General features: G+C 51.1%; 1 protein-coding gene across 2 annotated transcripts in view; it reads right to left on the bottom strand.

Annotated features, from left to right (window-relative positions):
- LOC113808389 (protein split ends) overlaps positions 1-15000 on the bottom strand; it is a 106224-nt gene that overhangs the window by 54649 nt on the left and 36575 nt on the right. The gene's annotated exons all lie outside the window — the stretch shown is intronic.

Here is a 15000-nt window from a genome sequence, read left to right as displayed (position 1 = left end):
AGGGAAGGAAGCAAGGGGGAAGAGGAGGAGAGAGAGAGGAGAGGCGAGAAGGAAGCATAGAAAGAATGAGAAGGAGAGAGACACACACAGAGAGAGAGAGAGAGAGAGAGCACACAGAGAGAGAGAGAGAGAGAGAGAGAGAGAGAGAGGAGAGAGAAAGAGAGAGTAGAGAGAGAGAGAGAGTGAGAGAGAGAGAGAGAGAGAGAGAGAGAGGAGAGTAGAGAGTCGAGAGAAGAGAGAAAAAAAAAGAGAGACGAGAACGAAGAGAGAGAGAGAGAGAGAGAGAGAGAGAGAGAGAGCGAGAGAGAGAAAGAGAAGAGAGAGAGACAGAGAGAGAGAGAGAGAGAGAGAGAGAGAGAGAGAGAGAGAGAGAGAGAGAGAGAGAGAGAGAGAAGAGAGAGAGAGAGAGAGAGAGAGAGAGAGAGAGAGAGAGAGAGAGAGAGAGAGAGAGAGAGAGAGAGAGAGAGAGAGAGAGAGAGAGAGAAGAGAGAGAGATAGATAGATAGAAGAGAGAGAGAGAGAGAGAGAGAGAGAGAGAGAGAGAGAGAGAGAGAGAGAGAGAGAGAGAGAGAGAGAGAGAAAAAACGAAGCCATAGGCATCAAGGAAACGCGAACTAACTCGGAAACATATGTATTCGATACGACAAGAGAAAGCGTTAAAAAATAATCGCGAATAGTGGCAGCCGCTCCATGTGTTCAGACAATAAAACGGAATCGCACGGGGCATCAAACCATCACTTACGTCGAGAAAACCCCAATCGCCGACACGAAACAATTGAGAGAGAGAGAGAGAGTGAGAGAGAGAGAGAGAGAGAGAGAGAGAGAGAGAGAGAGAGAGAGAGAGAGAGAGAGAGAGAGAGAGAGAGAGAGAGAGAGAGAGAGAGAGAGAGAGAGAGAGAGAGAGAGAGAGAGAGAGAGAGAGAGAGAGGAGAGAGAGAGAGAGGAGAGAGAGAGAGAGAGAGAGAGAGAGAGAGAGAGAGAGAGAGAGAGAGAGAGAGAGAGAGAGAGAGAGAGAGAGAGAGAGAGAGAGAGAACGAAGCCATAAGCATCAAGGAAACGCGAACTAACTCGGGAACATATGTATTCGATACGGCAACAAAATGTCGCATCATTCGGGGCAGATGCCAGTGTCGCGAATGTGTAGGCTGCACCTGGCCTGTCAGGGGGATGGGACGTGGGGATGGGGTAGGGGAGGGGTAAGGGTGGGGTAAGGGTGGGGAAAGGGTGGGGTAAGAGAAGGAGCGAGCGGTGGAAAGGTGGAGGAAGAGGGAGGTGGAGGCAGAGGAGAAAAGAGAAGGGAAGGAGAATGAAGAGAAGAGAGGTAGAGGCAGGGAGAGAAGAGAGGAGGAGCAGGCAGACTGAGAGACAAGAAGAGATGAGGACGAGGAAGAGGAGGAGGGAGGAGGAGGAGGAGGGAGGAGGAGTGGGAGTAAGCACAGGAAGAGAATTAAGAAGTTATGGAGAGGAGAGGGAGGGAGGGAAGACCAAAAGGAAGACGACCAAACGAATAGATAGATAGAAAGATAGATGGATACTTAGATAGATAGATAGATCAACAGATAGATAGATAGTTAGATAGACAGAGAGAAGAATGAAGACAACGAATACATGGCGCAATCCACACGTCCAGAAAGGAACGCACACAATACATGTCCGAATTCTGTCGCGACCACCAACCTATATATCAGGGAATGAACAAAGTACAACGTATATATATATATATAAATTATTTACGGATCTTATCGATTCTACATTAGCGTCGCACAAAGGCTCCGGACCTGCAATGATTGCTACACTCTTGCACGAACTGGCACCGGCAAAGACACTTTCACTCTTCCACATTCGAGTGGAAAACAAATACAATGTTGCTAACACGAATACGACCACAAATACACAATACATACATACAATACATACAAACAGACAGACAAACAGACAGACAAACAGACAGACAGACAGACAGACACACACACACACACACACACACACACACACACACACACACGTATACACACACACATGCTAGCACAAGCACACACACGTATACACACACTTGTTCTTATCCTCTGGCTCCCGACCCCTACCCACTCTGTCTCTCCCACGTACACACAAAGAGTGTGTTCGTGTACAAAAGACAGGTCACACATGATGCAATAACTCACAGCTCGCACAACAGACCCGCTTACACAACCCTTACACAACCCTTCGAGACCAAAACCTATTACACGAACCATCGGATTCATCGGCCATTACGTAACCAGTGGATATACTGACCACTACGTAACCATCGCATATATCACCCATTGCATAACCATCGACCCCCAGAAACGTCGACCGGTGCGATGGCACCTACAACCTCCCCGCCTTCCCCCCAACACTACCCGCTCCGCTCCTCCTCCTCCTTCTCCTTCTCCTCCTTTTTCTTCATCTTCTTCTTCTTCTTCTTCTTCTCCTCCTTCTTCTTCATCTTCTCCTCCTCCTTCTTCTTCATCTTCTCCTCCTCCTTCTCCTTCTCCTTCTCCTTCTCCTCCTTCCTCCTCCTTCTTCTCCTTCCTCCTCCCTCTCCTTCTCCTATCTCCTTCTCCTTCTCCCTCTCCCTCTCCTCTCCTTCTCCTTCTCCTTCTCCTCTCCTTCCTTCTCCCTCTCCTCCTCCTTCTCCCTCTCTTCTCCCTCTCCTTCTCCTCTCCTTCTCCCTCTCCCTTCCTTCTTCCTCTCCTTCTCCCTCTCCTCCTCCCTCTCCCTCTCCTCCTCCTCCTCCTCCTCCTCCTCCTCGAAGCCGCATCCACACACATCCGCACATCCGCAAATAACAACGGGACGACTCCCCCGAGACAGCCACCGGTTACACGGCTGACGGGCCTCTCCTACCCCCCCCCCCGACCCCACCCCCATCCGCGCCCGTGCAGCACTGAGGTTGACGCCCTTGCCACGCCGAGGACGACGGCCACTTCGCTCCGTTTGTTGGCTGTTTCTCCGGCTCTCCTCTTCGATTCTCTTATCCTTTCTGTCTAATTTTTCTTTCGCTCTCAGTGCTTGAGATGTTTATTTCGTTTTTGTTTTTGTTTTTCTCTCTTTTCCATTCTTCCACTGTCTCCCTCTGTCTTTTCCTACTCTTTTCTTATCTCTCACATTCTCCTTCCTTTCCTTTCCTTTCCTCCCCCCCCCCTTCTATCTCTCTCTCTCTCTCTCTCTCTCTCTCTCTCTCTCTCTCTCTCTCTCTCTCTCTCTCTCTCTCTCTCTCCATCCTTTTGTGATAAGACGGTTTCTTGGAACTGGTCCCGTTTGCTTACGTGTTCTATTTTTCGTACAAGAACTGTATACATAGGGAGAAAACAGGGCGAGAGGGGGAGGGAGAGAGTATGCGAGAGCGAGAGAAAAAGGAAGAGAGAGGGAAGGAGAGAGGGAGGGAAGGAGGGAGGGAAGGAGGGAGGGAAGGAGGGAAGGAGGGAGGGAGGGATGGAAGGAGGGAGGGAGGGAGGGAGGGAGAGAGGGAGGGAGGGAGGGAGAGAGAGGAGGGAGGGAGGGAGAAAGAGAGAGAGAGAGAGAGAGAGAGAGAGAGAGAGAGAGAGACAGAGAGAGAGAGAGAGAGAGAGAGAGGGAGGGAGGGAGGGAGAGAGGGAGAGAGGGAGAGAGAGAGAGAGAGAGAGAGAATCAAGTCGAGAGAGCAAGTGATAGAAGTGATAGAAGTGATGCAAGTATATGATCTTTTGATCATATACACGACAGCGCACGCACGCACGCACACTCCTTTCAATTACCACACGACATTATCAACATACAGTATCTGCAGTCCTTCTTTCTTCCTATAAATCCGCCCCTCCCTCGATTCCTTCGACTAAAATGATAAAATGCATTTTTTTTTTAAGGGGGGAGGGGGGCAAACTAACGCCCTTAACGCCCGCTTCTCACACACACTAACAAACAAACAAAACAAACAAATAAACACCTCCCTCGGCTCTCTAATCCATTCCCGATTGCGGTTTAAGGGCAGCCGAAATTCCTTCAACTACGTCGCTATCCTTCCCTGACTGCCGGCGATTCTAAGGGTTTCACGTAGCCCTTGCACTTGCATACGTTGCAAAGCGTTGGAGGAGCAGTCGCTGATTCCCGAGGGAGCAAGACCAGGTTTTACTTTCCACAACTTCATCTTAGCAAGTCAAGCGTATTCTTTCTCGACACTGAATTTGTTCTTGGTCTCCATATTCTCTCTCTCTCTCTCTCTCTCTCTCTCTCTCTCTCTCTCTCTCTCTCTCTCACTCACACACACACACACACACACACACACACACAGTCACACGCACACACACAGTCACACGCACACACACAGACACTCTCTCTCACACACACACGCGCGCACACACAGTCACACACACACATAAAACCAAAGCGGAGTGACCAGCCAAAACCTGTACAAACGTTATCACCGCAGCATTTTCTTCGCCCGCGCACTCGCATGGGAAGGACGTCACGGCACCACGATCGCAACAGGAATCACGCACGTCTTCCACAGGGCTCACATCCGCACACTGAGCCCCGTACAGAACTATACTTCACCCAACGAAACACGAACGCATCTACCGCTAAATATATCAAATACAATCATCCTTCCCAGGCAAACGAAAGGCACTTCTTGTGTGTGTGTGTGTGTGTGTGTGTGTGTGTGTGTGTGTGTGTGTGTGTGTGTGTGTGTGTGTGTGTGTGTGTGTGTGTGTGTGTGTGTGTGTGTGTGTGTGTGTGTGTGTGTGTGTGTGTATCCATAAGTGTTCTGTGCAGGTCTTGGTATCCTTGATGTTCGGCGGAAACACACCTAAGGAGTAAAAGTTTTGTCACGCAGTAATAACTGCTATCAAAATATTAAATCGCGCATCTCGTATGAAATCTTTTAGTAGAAGCAGCTTTAAAAAAAGACTTTCTAATTACTGCATTCGTAATTTACAAATGCGTTTCTCATCTAGATATACTACCTCCGAAATTGTGAAAGTACTCAACTGCGAATTGTCTACAACAGAATTTCTCCAACTTTCTTATATTTGCAAGTGTGTATGCCTTGCCTTTGAAGTTCGCTTACTGTCTTTGGAAAGTTAAAATGAGTTTAAGTTCACCTTGTTTCCCATTAATTAGAGTTAAGGAAATTTACTTACAAAGTAACTTCGGGCGTTCTGCATATTCCAAATATAACATACTCGTACAATAATGAAGTAGATAATTGGTGCCGCAGAAGTCTAAACTTTGCTTTTAGTTTCGCCTGACGACGGCCTCAGAACCACAGATCTAGAACCAAAAGTAGGCCTACCTAGAGTAAGCCAATTCGCTAACACCCCATACGACACCATACCCCCCCCCCCTTTCCCCCGCCACGCTAGCACATCTGGGCCAGCGTCGACATCTTTAGCCACAGCGGCTGCCACCTCGATGTCCGTCAACACCATCAAGTGACTCTTACGGTAGCACTTCGCATGGCATGACATGACATGACATCACGGCACATTCCGTTGCACCAACTGGGCCTTACTATGTATGTGCTTCTTGGTCTAGCTATTTAGACCGACCTGAAGGGCAGTTCAACAAGGTAAAGTTGACTGTTAACTGATGAAATATTAAACAAAAAAACAACTGACTCCATAACATCGATTAGCACACTAACAAACTAAACTGTACCTGACCAACACGAGTAATTGTTCCATCCAGTGAGCCACAATTATCCCATCCACTTTCTCCCGGTCACCCAGCTCTCCACTGGAGTAGAATACCGCCCGCTGTTGAGTCACTATACCATGAGACGGCCTTAGAACACTATACACTGAAGGATAGAGTAAAAACCATAATTCTATCCATTTTTCTGTTCATCCATCTCTATCAGTCTGGTTACCTATATAGCTATACATCACACATACCATAATTCTATTCATTTTGTTAAACCCACCAGTCTCTACCTATCTATCAATCTTTCCATCTAAGCACCATACAAATAGGCCTACATCATCCCTTTCTTATTCCCCCTGCCATTATCACTTTCCTCCCGCCCCCCCTTTTTCGTGCCTTTCTCGGTCAAAATTACAAACTACCAATAACCTTCAACGTGACTACATGCACCTCAGAAGAACCACACACCACAACACTAATGTCCAGAACATTACCTAATACTTCTAGTACTTTACGATTCTCCATTCTCCCCTCCCCTCCCCATCTCCCCAACCTTTCCACCACCACCACCTACTCGACTCTCATTTACGCCAGCATCGGTAGCACTGACAACGACAAATTCAATCGACGACACATCTATCCTCATCCTTGTGCCTCAAAACCCCGAGCTCCTGTATCTGCCTACATCCGCCTTGTGGTAGCCTGGATCGTCAACCAACAAGGATACGCATAATTGGCCTAACTTCTGGAGCGAGACGGAACTGCAAGGTGCACTCTCTGAATTTTTACGACAGCATGGGAAAGGGAGAGAGGGAGAGGGACGGAAAGGGCAGAAGGGAGGGAGAGAGGGAGAGGAGAGAAAGGGAGAGAAGGGGAGGGAGAGGGAGGGAGAGGGAGGGAGGGAGAGAGAGGGAAGGAGGGAGAGAGGGAAAGAGGGAGGGAGAGGGGGATATTGGGAGGAAGTGACTAGCGAATGGAGAGAGGAAGAGAGTATGAGCGGAGAGTGAGTGGGCGAGTGAATGAGAGGGAGGGAGGATACGTACATGTTCCTTCTGATACGGATATGTAAACCTCTCTCCCTCTCCCTCTCTCTCACACTCACTCACTAATTCACTCTCACACACACGCACAAACACACACCTACACCTACACCTACACCTACACACACACACACACCCACACACGCACACACACACCCACACACACACTCCTGAACAGGCAGAAGACCCTCCCATCCCCAAATAACAGTGTATCTCCTAAGCGTTTGATGACCCCATAGCCGTGTCGCTCTGAATACAAACCAATGACTCCTCAGGTACCAGGCAGAGCACGGGGTAATTCAGCACAGGATGTAGAGTTAACAAGAGCCTATGGCAGGGGGGAGAGGGAGCGAGAGGGAATGGGAGGAAAAGAGAGGGGTGAGGGGGAGGATGGAGATGGAAAAGGAGGAGGAGGAGGAGGAGGAGGGAAGGAAGAGGAGGGAGGGAAGGAGGGAGGACGAGGAGGAAGGGAGGTAGGGAGAGGGAAAATGACCGGGAGAGGAAAGAGGGGGGAAAGGAAGGAAGCGAGAGAGAGAGAGAGAGAGAGAGAGAGAGAGAGAGAGAGAGAGAGAGAGAGAGAGAGAGAGAGGGAGAGAGAGAGAGAGAGAGGAGGAGGGGGAGGGGGAGAGGGAGGGAGAGGGATAGGTTGATGGGTGAGAAGGGAAAGGAAACAGGATATCAAAAAGGAGGGACGGAGTGAGTGAGCGGGAGCTGATACAAGACAGAGACAATAGAAAGGAGTGGTGAAGAGAGAAAAAAAGGAAACGAGACGGTGAGTGTGCAAGCCTCCGTTTATATTTTAAAAAATCTCTTTTTCTATCCTCTGGGCAGAACAACTTAAATATTAGCGAATAATCAAATAAACACTTAAATAATAAACTACCCATACACTACACTATACACATTCAGCTATACAGATATATGTTCAGGTTCATCTCTGACCTTGGCGTCAACACTCTGACCCGCTTAAGATTTCTTCCCCGTTATTAACCCTTCCTCTGCGTGTGGAAATAATCCCCTTATAACGACCACGCAATTTTCAGATGGATTTCAGATGGCTGCCACCAGAGCGCACTTTCAGCTAAGAGAAGCATGACTAGCTGGCCGTCTATTCATCGTTCGGTCCCGTTGCTTTCCAATAATGTCAACTGCCGTTTCGAATCAATCTAATGCGAGAGAGGGGGGGGGGGGAGAGAAAGCTTCTGGAATTCCGAAATCGAAAAAGCTTCAACATCCACCGATCGTTACCGCGCCTTCAGCAAGAGAATACAGCAACGTTTCCATTTCACAGCGATCGTGATGATGAAGAACCCCTTCGGATCTCAGAATGACAGAATGAACACGATTCATCTTTCGTAATATCCCGAATCAGCACTTGGGGGTGAGAGATAAGGCCCTGGCGGGTTCTTGCAAAATTGGGCTGGTTAGCGTAGACTGGGCATAGGCCTATATTCGCCCCAGTATAACGGCAAAATGCGTTATCTGACTGCTCGCGTGATGTAACCGTATGGAAAGGGAATCAAATGATCCTCTGCTATCGGAATCCTTTAAATTACTATTAAATCAATTATGCCCATCGCTAGAAGGACGAACAGAACAATCTGTGGTTTTGTAACTAACTGTCTGAAGAATAAAAAGAGGAAAAGAAAACGTGAGAAGAGGAAGGTGGGGAAGAGTAATTAGAAAATGGGAAGGACTATACACAAGGGAGAGGGAGAGAGAGAAGGGGGGGAGAGGGAGAGAGAGGAGCAAACGTAAGGTAAAAAGAATGGGCAACTGGCACCTCAGGCTCCCAAACCGAGCACTTGCTTACGTATGACTCACGACCCCCCACCCCCACCCCCCTTGGTATGCCACCCGCCAGCCCGTACGCCGATAGGGACTGATACGTTATCTGACACCGCATTGACGCCCCCCACTCCCCCCTTCAGCCCCCACCCCGACCCCGGTGAGAAATGCGGTAGACGTCGATACGGAATTATCAATCAAACCAGCCACGTCACCACCCTTGCGGCGCCCCGGTCCAATCTCTTCCCGAGGCAATTAATTCGAGAAAACTGGTTTCGAATCAAATGCGCGCGGGAGGGGGGGGAGGCGACGGCGAGGCAGAACTCAAAACGTTGCTTTTAAGAGAAATGGTCTTTATCAATCTCTTGTTTCGTTCGCACAAACACGCACGCACGCACACGTTTCTAGAAATATTCCCCAAACAATTGGCCTTCACGAGCACTCTCATGCACTCCCCTCCTCTCCCTCTAATTGAAATGCACTCCGCACTATTCATCAAGTAAACTCCAACCGCTCACCATTGTAACTTTTTTTCCCAGCAGATGAAAAAAACAATTTCTATGATAAAACCGCCAAACTGCGCCATAAGGGCTACACGTGACGGAATAAGAAAGGAAGCGTCACCCTAACGATTAGTAAGACCCCCTCTTTCCTACAACCCAAACATTTAGCAAAATATATGTGTAGTTCAAAATGAACGGGCACTCACTCACTCACACACACACACACACACACTCACACACGTACATTCCCTCAAGCACCAGTCTTCCATCTACTTAGAGGTGTTGGGGAAAGTTCTAGAAAACCAGGTTTAAATCATCCGCGCTGACACAGAACTTCGAGAAACTTTCCATCATTAATCATAAACATTTCTTTTTTATTTCCACCACAGCAAAATGACCTTTATACTGCCAAGGCCCAAGTGGAGGGAGAGGCATACATGGGGATGATATCTAATTATCAATATGGAAAATATGAGCGATTTATGTTCCCCCTTCCCTTCTCTCTCTCTCTCTCTCTCTCTCTCTCTCTCTCTCTCTCTCTCTCTCTCTCTCTCTCTCTCTCTCTCTCTCTCTCTCTCTCTCTCTCTCTCTCTCCCACACACAAACAAAAAAAGTCCTTCGAGCCATCCTCTACAACTCAACTTGTGCAGGCGCCATGGAGATCCTTCATGGACGCACGACGTAGGCCTACGTAAACGCATCCGCCGAGTGGTGTTCCAGCGACACGGACGATCCCGCATTCCCTTCCATTACTTTTCATCATCAATTAGAGGAATATTTCCTTTCTTTATCTTCCAATGATTCAAGGTGCCGACGACCTCGCATTCTCTTTATGTTTTCATCAACTAAAAAGGAATATTTCCTTCGTTTTCACTTACAGCGGTTCAAATGGCACGTTTACCTCCCCGCTGCCAGATCGCCGAAAGGTGTTTATATTCACTTACCTCGAAATATTATGATTTTTTGCTCTCGTTCCCACACTTAATGAAATTGCAAATTTCTTCTTACTCTTTTCCCTTCTACCATAGGCCAATGCGACGGTTTCTATCGGGTATCCGCTGCCCAACACGGGTTTCTATCGGGTATCCGCTGCCCAACACGGGTTTCTATCGGGTATCCGCTCCCCAACACGGGTTTCTATCGGGTATCCGCTGCCCAACACGGGTTTTTATCGGGTATCCGCTCCCCAACACGGGTTTTTATCGGGTATCCGCTCCCCAACACGGGTTTCTATCGGGTATCCGCTCCCCAACACGGGTTTCTATCGGGTATCCGCTGCCCAACACGGGTTTCTATCGGGTATCCGCTGCCCAACACGGGTTTCTATCGGGTATCCGCTCCCCAACACGGGTTTCTATCGGGTATCCGCTCCCCAACACGGGTTTCTATCGGGTATCCGCTCCCCAACACGGGTTTCTATCGGGTATCCGCTCCCCAACACGGGTTTCTATCGGGTATCCGCTGCCCAACACGGGTTTCCATCGGGTATCCACTCCCCAACACGGGTTTCTATCGGGTATCCGCTACCAAACACGGGTTTCTATCGGGTATCCGCTGCCCAACACGGGTTTCTATCGGGTATCCGCTCCCCAACACGGGTTTCTATCGGGTATCCGCTGCCCAACACGGGTTTCTATCGGGTATCCGCTCCCCAACACGGGTTTCTATCGGGTATCCGCTCCCCAACACGGGTTTCTATCGGGTATCCGCTCCCCAACACGGGTTTCTATCGGGTATCCGCTCCCCAACACGGGTTTCTATCGGGTATCCGCTGCCCAACACGGGTTTCTATCGGGTATCCGCTGCCCAACACGGGTTTCTATCGGGTATCCGCTCCCCAACACGGGTTTCTATCGGGTATCCGCTACCAAACACGGGTTTCTATCGGGTATCCGCTGCCCAACACGGGTTTCTATCGGGTATCCGCTGCCTAACACGGGTTTCTATCGGGTATCCGCTGCCTAACACGGGTTTCTATCGGGTATCCGCTGCCAAACACGGGTTTCTATCGGGTATCCGCTGCCCAAGACGGTTTCCATCGGGTATCCACTCCCCAACACGGGTTTCTATCGGGTATCCGCTCCCCAACACGGGTTTCTATCGGGTATCCGCTCCCCAACACGGGTTTCTATCGGGTATCCGCTCCCCAACACGGGTTTCTATCGGGTATCCGCTGCCCAACACGGGTTTCTATCGGGTATCCGCTGCCTAACACGGGTTTCTATCGGGTATCCGCTGCCTAACACGGGTTTCTATCGGGTATCCGCTCCCCAACACGGGTTTCTATCGGGTATCCGCTCCCCAACACGGGTTTCTATCGGGTATCCGCTACCCAACACGGGTTTCTATCGGGTATCCGCTCCCCAACACGGGTTTCTATCGGGTATCCGCTCCCCAACACGGGTTCCTATCGGGTATCCGCTCCCCAACAAGGGTTTCTATCCGGTATCCGCTCCCCAACATGGGTTTCTATCGGGTATCCGCTCCCCAACACGGGTTTCCATCGGGTATCCGCTCCCCAACACGGGTTTCTATCGGGTATCCGCTCCCCAACACGGGTTTCTATCGGGTATCCGCTCCCCAACACGGGTTTCTATCGGGTATCCGCTCCCCAACACGGGTATCTATCGGGTATCCGCTGCCCAACACGGGTTTCTATCGGGTATCCGCTCCCCAACACGGATTTCTATCGGGTATCCGCTGCCCAACACGGGTTTCTATCGGGTATCCGCTGCCCAACACGGGTTTCTATCGGGTATCCGCTCCCCAACACGGGTTTCTATCGGGTATCCGCTCCCCAACACGGACTTCTATCGGGTATCCGCTGCCAAACACGGGTTTCTATCGGGTATCCGCTGCCAAACACGGGTTTCTATCGGGTATCCGCTGCCAAACACGGGTTTCCATCGGGTATCCGCTCCCCAACACGGGTTTCTATCGGGTATCCGCTGCCCAACACAGGTTTCTATCGGGTATCCGCTGCCAAACACGGGTTTCTATCGGGTATCAGCTGCCAAACACGGGTTTCTATCGGGTATCCGATGCCAAACACGGGTTTCTATCGGGTATCCGCTGCCAAACACGGGTTTCTATCGGGTATCCGCTCCCAAACACGGGTTTCTATCGGGTATCCGCTCCCAAACACGGGTTTCTATCGGGTATCCGCTGCCCAACACGGGTTTCTATCGGGTATCCGCTCCCCAACACGGGTTTCTATCGGGTATCCGCTCCCCAACACGGGTTTCTATCGGGTATCCGCTCCCCAACACGGGTTTCTATCGGGTATCCGCTCCCCAACACGGATTTCTATCGGGTATCCGCTCCCCAACACGGGTTTCTATCGGGTATCCGCTGCCCAACACGGGTTTCTATCGGGTATCCGCTCCCCAACACGGGTTTCTATCGGGTATCCGCTGCCAAACACGGGTTTCTATCGGGTATCCGCTGCCCAACACGGGTTTCTATCGGGTATCCGCTACCAAACACGGTTTCTATCGGGTATCCGCTACCAAACACGGTTTCTATCGGGTATCCGCTACCAAACACGGTTTCTATCGGGTATCCGCTCCCCAACACGGGTTTCTATCGGGTATCCGCTCCCAAACACGGGTTTCTATCGGGTATCCGCTGCCCAACACGGGTTTCTATCGGGTATCCGCTCCCCAACACGGGTTTCTATCGGGTATCCGCTCCCCAACACGGGTTTCTATCGGGTATCCGCTCCCCAACACGGGTTTCTATCGGGTATCCGCTCCCCAACACGGGTTTCTATCGGGTATCCGCTCCCCAACACGGGTTTCTATCGGGTATCCGCTGCCAAACACGGGTTTCTATCGGGTATCCGCTGCCCAACACGGGTTTCTATCGGGTATCCGCTGCCCAACACGGGTTTCTATCGGGTATCCGCTGCCCAACACGGGTTTCTATCGGGTATCCGCTGCCCAACACGGGTTTCTATCGGGTATCCGCTGCCCAACACGGGTTTCCATCGGGTATCCGCTGCCCAACACGGGTTTCCATCGGGTATCCGCTGCCCAACACGGGTTTCCATCGGGTATCCGCTGCCCAACACGGGTTTCTATCGGGTATCCGCTGCCCAACACGGGTTTCTATCGGGTATCCGCTGCCCAAGACGGTTTCCATCGGGTATCCGCTGCCCAACACGGGTTTCTATCGGGTATCCGCTCCCCAACACGGGTTTCTATCGGGTATCCGCTGCCCAACACGGGTTTCTATCGGGTATCCGCTCCCCAACACGGGTTTCTATCGGGTATCCGCTCCCCAACACGGGTTTCTATCGGGTATCCGCTGCCCAACACGGGTTTCTATCGGGTATCCGCTGCCCAACACGGGTTTCTATCGGGTATCCGCTCCCCAACACGGGTTTCTATCGGGTATCCGCTGCCCAATACGGGTTTCTATCGGGTATCCGCTGCCCAACACAGGTTTCTATCGGGTATCCGCTGCCCAACATGGGTTTCTATCCGGTATCCGCTGCCCAACATGGGTTTCTATCCGGTATCCGCTGCCCAACACGGGTTTCTATCGGGTATCCGCTCCCCAACACGGGTTTCTATCGGGTATCCGCTCCCCAACACGGGTTTCTATCGGGTATCCGCTGCCCAACACGGGTTTCTATCCGGTATCCGCTTCCCAACATGGGTTTCTATCGGGTATCCGCTGCCCAAGACGGTTTCCATCGGGTATCCGCTGCCCAACACGGGTTTCTATCGGGTATCCGCTGCCCAACACGGGTTTCTATCGGGTATCCGCTCCCCAACACGGGTTTCTATCGGGTATCCGCTCCCCAACACGGGTTTCTATCGGGTATCCGCTGCCCAACACGGGTTTCTATCGGGTATCCGCTGCCCAACACGGGTTTCTATCGGGTATCCGCTGCCCAACACGGGTTTCTATCGGGTATCCGCTGCCCAACACGGGTTTCTATCGGGTATCCGCTGCCCAACACGGGTTTCTATCGGGTATCCGCTCCCCAACATGGGTTTCTATCCGGTATCCGCTGCCCAACATGGGTTTCTATCCGGTATCCGCTTCCCAACATGGGTTTCTATCGGGTATCCGCTGCCCAACATGGGTTTCTATCGGGTATCCGCTGCCCAACACGGGTTTCTATCGGGTATCCGCTGCCCAACATGGGTTTCTATCGGGTATCCGCTGCCCAACACGGGTTTCTATCGGGTATCCGCTGCCAAACACGGGTTTCTATCGGGTATCCACTGCCCAACACGGGTTTCTATCGGGTATCCGCTGCCCAACACGGGTTTCTATCGGGTATCCGCTGCCCAACATGGGTTTCTATCGGGTATCCGCTGCCCAACACGGGTTTCTATCGGGTATCCGCTCCCCAACATGGGTTTCTATCCGGTATCCGCTGCCCAACATGGGTTTCTATCCGGTATCCGCTGCCCAACACGGGTTTCTATCGGGTATCCGCTGCCCAACACGGGTTTCCATCGGGTATCCGCTGCCCAACATGGGTTTCTATCCGGTATCCGCTGCCCAACATGGGTTTCTATCGGGTGTCCGCTGCCCAACATGGGTTTCTATCGGGTATCCGCTGCCCAACACGGGTTTTTATCGGGTATCCGCTGCCAAACACGGGTTTCCATCGGGTATCCGCTGCCCAACATGGGTTTCTATCGGGTATCCGCTGCCCAACACGGTTTCTCTATCGGGTATCCGCTGCCCAACACGGGTTTCTATCGGGTATCCGCTGCCCAACACGGGTTTCTATCGGGTATCCGCTGCCCAACACGGGTTTCCATCGGGTATCCGCTGCCAAACACGGGTTTCTATCGGGTATCCGCTGCCCAACACGGGTTTCTATCGGGTATCCGCTGCCCAACACGGGTTTCTATCGGGTATCCGCTGCCCAACACGGGTTTCTATCGGGTATCCGCTCCCCAACACGGGTTTCTATCGGGTATCCGCTGCCCAACACGGGTTTCTATTGGGTATCCGCTGCCCAACACGGGTTTCTATTGGGTATCCGCTGCCCAACACGG

The sequence above is a fragment of the Penaeus vannamei genome, chromosome 37 (assembly GCF_042767895.1).
Source record: "Penaeus vannamei isolate JL-2024 chromosome 37, ASM4276789v1, whole genome shotgun sequence".
Lineage (NCBI taxonomy): Eukaryota > Metazoa > Arthropoda > Malacostraca > Decapoda > Penaeidae > Penaeus > Penaeus vannamei.
The sequence above is the reverse complement of the archived record's forward strand: the minus strand, read 5'-3'. Positions and strand labels throughout refer to the sequence as shown.